This window comes from Ailuropoda melanoleuca, chromosome 19 (genome assembly GCF_002007445.2).
Source record: "Ailuropoda melanoleuca isolate Jingjing chromosome 19, ASM200744v2, whole genome shotgun sequence".
Classification (NCBI taxonomy): Eukaryota; Metazoa; Chordata; class Mammalia; order Carnivora; family Ursidae; genus Ailuropoda; species Ailuropoda melanoleuca.
Window position 1 is genome coordinate 8,642,837 of NC_048236.1, and position 9,841 is coordinate 8,652,677.

Below are 9,841 nucleotides of genomic sequence, written 5' to 3' on the forward strand. Positions count from 1 at the left end.
TATCTATATATAGAATTTATTCTATATATATTTCTCTATATAGAAATTATATATAATTTTTATATATATTTTATATATTATATATATTTGTATATATTATATATATTGTTTATAAATAATATAATTATAGAAGTGACAACCCATCATCTTGGTCATAGTCTATTGTTGCAAATAAGTCACAATTCCCACCAACATTCCAGACTTTTACACAAGAGCATGAGAAGTAGGAGGCAAGGATGACTGAGGGTCATAGCAGAGTCAGTGTGTCACATATTCCACCCCTTTCTTACGCAAAAAGAAGCCTTCTATATATACACTCTATTGTCACCTGGCTTTGTGTGTGTGTGTGTGTGTGTGACACTATATATTCTGTCACTCACTCGTAATGGGATCTAGAAATCTTTCCCATTTCTTTTTACAGCTTCAGAGTACTCTTTAGTGTGAATGTGCCATATTTGTTTTATCAGTCCCTTATTAATGGACATTTTGGTGGTTTCTAGTCTTTTGCTCTACAGATACCGTGGCAATGAATAGCCTTGCACATACATGATTTGTTTTTCATTTTTTGTTTTGTTTTGTTCTGCACGTTTATCTATGAGATAAATTTTTAGAAGTAATTTCTTGGTCACCAGTTTAATGTATATGTAATTTTGTAATCCCTTCACAAATACATGAAAGTGCCCATTTCCCAGCATCTTTGCCAACAGAGTGTGTTCTCAAACTTTTGGATATTGTATCTCATTGTAGTTTTCATTTGCATTTCTCTTATGAGCAACATTAAGCATCTTTTCATACATTTTTTAAAGATTTGTTTATTTATTTGAGAAAGAGAGAGCAGGAGAGAGAAAGCAGGAGAGAGAAAGCAAGATACTTTTCCAGATAAGTAATTACATTCATATGTAGAAAAAGGCTTTTATTTCTTCTTTTCACATTTTGATGCTTCTGTTTGCTTTCTCTTATCTAAGTTTATTGAGTAGCATTGTATCAAATAGTACATAATGGGCATCCTTGTCTTTTTCCTAACTTCAGCCAAGAAGAAGAGCCTCTGGTGTTTTCCCATTAAGAAAGGTGCTGACTCTCTATGACTAAGGTCTGCATGTGTATATAGGTGAATGTAAATGTAGGTATTTAATCAGGTTAAGGTAGTAACTACCAGTTGATAATTGATTGTTTATTTTTAATACTAACAATTGTTGAATTTTGTCAAATGCTTTTTTTTCTTGTCAAGTGATAAAATGTTTTTTCTCTCTAGCTCTATTAATAATTTGTTGAGTTATATTAAGGGCATTCTTATTATTGAACTGCCCTTATATTCCTGAAGTAAACTCCACTTGATCATTATGCATTTTTTAAGGATTTTATTTATTTATTTTAGAGATTGAGAGTGAGTGAGCACAAGTGGGGGGGAGGAACAGAGGGAGAGAGACAAGCAGACTCCTTGCTGAGCACAGAGCCCAACATGGGGCTTGATCCCACGACCCTGAGATCATGACCTGAGCTGAAATCAAGAGTATGATTCTTGACCAACTGAGCCACCTAGGTGCCCTGATAATTATTCATTTTTGAGTGCTCTTGGAATCTGTTTGCTAATTCCCAATTTGTAAATTTGGCATTGGTAATCTATAGTTTTCTTCTTGGTACAATTTTTGTTGGGCTTTTATATCTATTTATAGTTGTTTCATTTAAAGGATTAGGAAGTTTTCTTTCTTTTACTAAGCCAAGAAAAAGTATAGTTAGCTTTGGGATAGTCTTCTCTTTACATGTTTTATAAAATTTTGTATCTCGCAGCTCATACTCATACCGAGAAATTTGAACGATTAGGTGGAAACATAGCATGAAATGGATGGGTTACTTCAATAAGGTGCTGCTAAAAGAGAGACTCTTCAGACTGATTCAGAATCCTTTGAAAAGAAAGAAGGTTAATAGCAAGAATCTTTGTTACAAGAGATCTTTTTCACTTACACCAAGAAATCCAAGACTACTATGGGTCATATTAATCATGCATTTTTCAGAATTTGCAAAAGCCTAATAGCCAAACTCAAGACAAATAACGTGTAAGCAAAAATGAGGTGTAGAAGGGAAGGATATGGGGGAAATTAAGCTGTGATATGGGAAGGGTCAGAGCAGTGGGGAGCATGATCTGGCAGGATTCTCCAAAACCCTTCTTACAATGTGCTCCAGCCTGACTAAAGTACTAATTATCTACATCATGAACAGCATTTATAGACATGATACTTAGGGGCAGGTGCTATAACCTTGTTCTTTCCTGTTGATCTAAGGAACCGGCACAGACTAAAGCCAATGTTAGGAGGATTCAGGAAATGGACAGAGTTCTGAAGCCAATTGCTAAAGAACAGAAACTACAAAGGAAGACCAAAGTGAAGATTATGATGGTAGTCTGCATTCAAGGACCATGACTAGGTAAGAACACCAAGATTGAAGAATACCTAACAGTGTGGAAAAGACATTCAATAAAGTAGCAAACTAATTAATTCTTTACCTGCTGCCCCCAACCAACCACACTACAGAGGGGAGTGGGAGGCTCAAGGGATGCAGCTTCTAGAATAGAAATCCCTCTGTGTCTACTTCAGTGGTGGTCATGGAAAACAATGAACAAGGAAGAGGCTTCTCTTGGGCTCACCGAGAAGCCATCTCCCCTGCAACGGCAGAGAGATTCCTTGTTCTCTCTGCCCAGAAGAGTGTTAGAGACAATGAAATTTGTAATCGACTCATTGTCAAATCCTGTAGAGCCAAATCCGGACCAACCCTCAAGGAAAACCTATCGTTTAGAATTGGGACTAGATGCAGTAGCAAGAAGTGACACAATGTGTCTCCCACTGGGGAGGAGTGAGTATATTTTTAGTTGCAACCTGAGATGGCTCTTAAAATCATAAATGGCAAAAAAGCACACAGGTGCAACAATATGTGTTGCAATATGTACGTCTTAGCTTGAGGGTGTAAGGAAGCAGTAAGTCAAATACAGTAGACTGTTACTTTATCTGTCTAGCAACTCTTACATTCTGGAAAAAAATTCTTCCTTTCCCATGGAGAATCTTTATGTGTTGTTTAGACAGCGCTGACCTCTCTTTTTCCCTAGCCTAGGTTCTGGGTATGGGGGTTACAGCAGTGAATGAAATAGACCAAAACCCTGGCCTCTTGGAGCTTTTATTCTAATTATTAGAGAAAAGCGTAAACATAAATATTAATACATATCAAATATGTCTGAAAATGTTATATACTAAGAAAGAAAGAAAGAAAGAAAGAAAGAAAGAAAGAAAGAAAGAAAGAAGGAAGGAAGAGGAGATGGAAGCGAATTATTTAATGACTCAATAAATGTTCTGGAAATAACATTTATTGGATTTATACTCCATTGGATAATACACTCAATTTTGAAATTTAGGGAAACAAAAATTGTACATGAATAACTTTTGAAAACTTTTCTCCTTTTGGGGTTCCTGGGTGGCTCAGTTAAGCTCCCAACTCTTGGTTTCAGCTCAAGTCATGATCTCATTGGTCTTGAGACCAAGCCCTGGTGTCGGACTCCTTGCTCAGCAGGGAGTCTGCTTGAAGTTTCTCTCCCTCTGCCCCTCCCTGTCCCCTCTCTTTCAAATAAATAAATAAATCTTTTGAAAAAAGAAAAGAAAAGAAAAATTTTCTCCTCTCTATCAAAAGACTTATTAAAGTTTTCTCCTACATCTAAAGCTTATTTGGTCAATACTGAAAAGATTTTGAAGCTGATGTATTATAACCACCAAAATATGCCTTTCATCTCATGAGATGTTGAGGAGATCTGCAGATATTCCAAAACTCACCTATCTTTGTGTAGAACTGTCAAAGAGGAGTCTGTGACTTTTAAGTATCTTAAATCCATCTCTGCAGACTATTTCTACTTTTTCAGAAATAAACCATTCATGCGTAATCATTTCGTTTCAACCCATGTGCAGAGGAAACAATAGAAGGAAAGGTTTGCCATGTAATCATTTTTAAAGAATACATTTTAAACCATATTCACAGGAATTCATGAAGCTTTAAGAAGAAAAAAAAGATTGTATGTCATCAGCTTACCCATACCAAATAAGAAAACTCATGCATTAAACATCGCAAAAGACAGTAATACAGCTTTAGTTCAATCTGTAATTTGTGAGCTATCACAGAGATTTTGGCTTGGCACCACTCAGAAATGTCCACTGAATGTCATTGTAAAGGTTTGAGAGGACTCTCCAAGGACCAATTAAAGGAATGGAGAACTAGGAAGATTGTTCACCAGTAGGAGAAAGCAAGAATAATGGTACAAGATGAATGTGGTTTTCCAATTTTCTTGTTTTCACTGTAAAGATGGAAACCCAAGCCAAAAGTAAACAGTAATAATAAACATCTCATCCTGTTTTTTGTTTATGATCATTAAAAAGGGATTTCTGTGCACTCCATTCTGTCCTTGTCCCCTCTAACTCCCAATAGCCTTCACCACCAAATACCAGACGAAGTCATCGACTACATACTCTTACCATGTAAGAGTGTACGCACACACACATTTTGAGCTTATGTTCATTTTATTAGCAAGCAGTATATGATGCAAAAAATAGAAACCAAATATTCTTATTTAAGTATATGGACAGAAAATTTTTTAAAGAAAAAATTATCAACTTAACTCATTACTTTATCAACTTAAACTCATTACTAACCATCAATTTTTATGTTTTATGTATTATATGCATGGGCCATTGGTACATATATGTTAGCTTCTCAAACAATTTAGGACATATTATAGACACACAAATGTTGATTTAATAATTAGTCAGCTAATTGAATAACTGGTCTGGTTGGACTATGAGTTTTTACTCTGTCCTTTAGAAAAAAAGTCTTTCCTCTTTTTCATATGTCTAGGTTTGGGTAACAAACCTAGTTGATATTCTCAGAAATTTAAGGAGAAAGTTGTTGACTAGGTTCATTACACAGAATGCTTCCATTCACTCATGATTTTCTGTAAGTCTGTAATGTGAATGGAGAGACCACAAATGGAAGAAAGACAGAAAGGACAGAAAAGCGGCTTCTCTTGGCCCAACAATTTTAATTTTCTCAAAAGTGAGGAACTTCTACAATTTTCTATATGCCCGGTGATAAATAATGGTCTTCACCAATTACATGTTATATTAAGAAAAGGCAGAAATTTAGAGAAAATTTAAGCCCCCCGTAGTAACTCTTCCCTGAAGAGTTTTTCACTTTCTTTTTTCTTTTATCTCTTTTTCATTTGTGGGTTGCTTTAGTGCTTTTAGAGTTTAGCCTCTGAAGCATACCAGAACAATTTCTGTTCTCAAACCACAGAAGGGTGGAAAGTCTTACAAAGTAGGAAAGCCCAGTGCCATTTCCAGTTCGAATGTAAGAATTACCACAGAGCCTTGGTTTGAGTGAAGTCCTGGTCTGGAGACAGTAAGTAGTGAAATGGAAGGAGCCCTGGACTGAGCAACTAGCCATGTCCTTTTATACCATTTGCCTTCCCTGTCAGAGATCCAGTTTCTTCATTTGTAAAATTAAGGGATGAGTCATGTTTTATTCCAGTTCTGATTTTTCCATAATTGTAACAATTTCCCTAAAGTGCATACTTCACAATCATTTACAAATGCCACAGATACATTTCACACAGACATGCCAAATATCAAAATGAATAAATATTCCCTAAAGATCTTTTTTTTTTTTAGACTTTGCTCTGACCAATTGGTATGTAAAAGACTGAGTTCCATTCAGTGTAAAGTAAGGCGTGAACAAACTTTGTACAACTAGTCTAAAAATTGTCACAATAGTTTTTTTATCATCAGTTTACAGGTCCTTTAAATTCAGTAGACTATGAGCTCCTCTGGGGCAGTACTGTTTTTTTTGACATTTTTATATCCCCAGAACGTGACATTTAGCATTTAAAAAATTATTTGTTTTAAATAATTAATCTGAACAGCTGATCCAAGCTGGAGAAAAACATGTGGAAGAAAAGCATGCTGACCGATCTCACCTCCAGGGCATGACCAAGAGCCCTGGGGGTCCTCAGCGCTGCCTGGAAATCATGCTGTATTTCCCTAGCTCATCCATGCTACACTCATAGGTGTCTATCTCAGACTTCATTTTCTATCCTGTAATCCTCCAACACTTCCTACCTCATACTTGCTTCAAAAGAGAACATTCACAAGCTCCCATATGCATCCCCATCAGCATCTATACCATATGGTAAGTTTTCCTGTTGCTGTTAAGAATGAACTTTTTATGCTCTTGGGCAAGTCAATGAATCCACCCATACAACAGATCCATCCTCTTACATCAATACAAGAATAATCATTCCTTCCAGAATTTTCCTCATTCTCTATTGAATCACATGTATTCTCTCTCTCCACTGGATCTTTTCCATCAGTGCACAAACATGTTATTGTTTCTCCCATCTTAAAAAAACAAAAACAAAAGCAAAAACTCTCTCTTGACCTCACCTCTGCCTCTACTGCTGCCTTATTTCATTTTTTAATTTATTATTGAAGGATAATTGACATACAATATTATATTAGTTTCAGGTGCACAGCACAGTGATTTGACAATTCTGTATATTATGTTCACCACAGTAAGTGTGATTGTCATCAGTCGCCATATAACATTAGTACAATATTATTGACTATTCCCTCTGCTTTACTTTTCATCCCCATGACTTATTTATTTTATAACTGGAAATTTGTACTTCTTAATACCCTTCACCTATTTCACGCATCCCTTCTATCCCCTCCTCTCTAGCAATCACCAGTTTTTTCTCTCTATTTATGAGTCTGTCTCTGTTTTGTTTGTTCCTTCAATTGTCTTTCTTTTTAGATGGCACATATAAGTGAAATCATATGGTGTTTGTCTTTATCTGTCTGACTTATTTCATTTAGTATAATACCCTCTCGGTTCATTCATGTTGTTGCAAATGGTGACACTAAGGTTGCTTCCATATCCGTACCTACCTCACTATATTTGTTCTCAACCTCCTTTACGGATCTCTCCTCTTCTTCCCAGACTCTAAATAAACAGTGGTGAACACCAGAGCTGAGGCTTTGAGCTCCTCTTTTTCTATTTCTCTGTGTTATCTGAGCCAGATCCATGGATTTCTAAATCATCAAAATGCTCATAATTACAAAATTTATACCAAATTTATTACTCAAGGGCCAACCAAACTCCCCATACCCAAACTTGTATATCCAATTGCCTTCTTAACATCTCCACTTTGAAGTCTGACAGGCCTCTGAAACTCAGTACATCCTCAAATCAAAGTCATAAATTTGTGCTTCAATCTGCTCTTCTCTTCAGCTTTTTCATCCTGAATAATTATAATTCAACAGTTCCAACTGCTCAGGCCAAAAACTTCAGAGTCGTTCTTGAATTCTTCCTTTCTCTCTCATCTGTAATCAAATCCTATCAGATACAGCTGTAAGCTATATCGAGAATGCAAGCATCTTTCACACCTTCACCTTCACCATTCCGGCTCAAGACACCATCATCTCCCATCTGAATTATTGCAATAGCTAATTCTTTTGCCTGTGTTGGTCTCAAGAAAATTCTCAGCAAAGCAGCCAGAATGATCCCACTATGTCAAATTAGGTCAGAATTCTGCAATTGTTTCTCATCTCTCTCAAAGTAGCAGCACAAGAAAAAATAAATAAATAAAAGCCTCGTCAAAATCATCAGGCCCCTTAGAACTTCCCTGACTTCCTCCATTCTCCCCTACTTTGTCCCACTCAGCCACAGGGTCCCCTTGCTGGCCTCTGAACACTCCTGTTACATTCCTATTCAGGCCTTGGTACCTGGTATGTTGCACAACCTATCACATTCTTCTCCCATGTGTCTTGCTCCCTCCTTTCCTTTAGGTCTTTACTCAGATGTCAACTCAATAAGATCTTCCCTGTCCTACTTATCTAAAATTTCAACCCGTGCCCACAAGCCTCCAGCAGTCTCTCTCCCCCTTTCCTGCTCTATTCTGAACCATAGTAGGATCTTACATAGTTAGTGAATGAACTGAAAGAAAGGAAGTCACCATAACACACAGTCAGTATTAGAGATAATTTTTGAGAAATGAAACTTACTTTCAAATGCCTCCAACATTCATGGAGAGGCCTCTGAAGACTTTCTACAATTAATAAGTAAGAGTTGTTCGTAATGAGTACGTAAACTTTTTGGCAACAACTGGATGTTAGTAGCATACTTAAAATAGTTTGAGGCAAAATCTTGAGAATGAGAATATTAATGGATGAACATTACACAGAATTAATGATCATTCGTCTTTGCTACAGACAAGCAGGAATTTATTCATTTTTCTATTGTAGGAAGACATAGGAAGAAAAGGAAGCAGCTTAAATCTAATTTGAATTTTATATTCACCGACTAAGAAAATAAAATTCGGTAACACACTGAACATATAGCACTTACCTCATACATGCGCAGTAGGGAATTAGTAAATGGAAATTCCCTTCCTCTAGTGTATTACACGTGCTATTATTTAGTAAAGTGTTTTTACAACTTACTATCTAAACCATTCGTCATATCACAATCACAGTGCTTTCTTAAGCAATTGAAAATGCTTTTCCCATATATATATGACTTTCTGCAAGAAAAAGGTTTGGTCACTAAGTAGAATAAAACTGAAGATTTTCTTCTTACTCACGTCACCATTTTTTGGAAGGGGATTTGCTACTTTGACACTGCCTTCCTGAATTATCTTATTTAATTACTACTGCAGATACTTAACAAAGGGCCTGGAAAACAAAAGTCATGAACACAAGAATAGTTGAATTCAAATTTTAAACTGCACCCTGGGTATTAAGGATTGAGAAGGTGGTAACTTGGTTAGTAGCTTCTCATCATATCTTGTAAGTAAACGTTAAATAGAAAGAAATGCAATCATTATTTTTTTGAAGGAAGATGTTTGGCCACCTTCAGATGATTTCTTAGCCTGGAGGGAAGCTTCTGAGTATAAGCTGCTGGAATGACAGCGGAGAACTGAAGTTCAGCAAAGTCTGGAGAGATTTAGGAAAACAAAGAAAGGTGGTTTAAAAAAAAGAAGAACTCTAAAATTAGTTCTTAATCCAGAGGGCCAAACTCTCCTGGTTTCAAATGAGCTCTTGAACTGCAGTCAAGCTGCTCAAAATGGGGGTTGCCGATTGAAATTTTTAGGAAGCAGAAAGTGACTTGCTACTTCTGTTTGTTTTAGTGATTTACCCTTCCTCCGGACATTGTATTACTCCTTTTCAAAGACGTGGCTGAATCTATCGTTCAGTAGATGGGGGTTTTTCATTTACCCATCAAAGCACCCTCCCTCCTTCTTTTCAGAGTATTGTCCAGGGGTGCGTCCAGGAAGATGAAAGGAAGGATATGAGGTCGATGGTCACAGGCAGAAATTAGCTACAGTTATAAAAAATAAGTAGTAGATATCAGTGGTTTTGACTTTCTGCTCTTTGTAGGCCTCCCTGGAGAGATGAGGAAGGGAGAAGAATGTCCCTTTAGTTCCTACAGAGTTTTCCTCTCTAGTTAGTCATAAACCTGAGTGACAGAGAAAAGATGATCCAAGGCCCTTGCTGCTCCTAGAAAAAGAAATCAGTATAAGAATGTTTTTACATACCCTTGCACAAAAACCATCATTATGTGCGTGTAACCTCTTGCTGCACCCAAAACCAATCCCAATTAAGGTGAGAACAGGACTAAAAATCACCCTGAGAATCATTTCTCCAACCTCCACAGTGCTTCCTTGTCTGAATAGAAGAAATAATTTCTCCTTTCTATCTTTTGGTAATATCCCTTTGCATTTCTACTGGTAGATGAAGTAAAAACCTTGAACTATTGT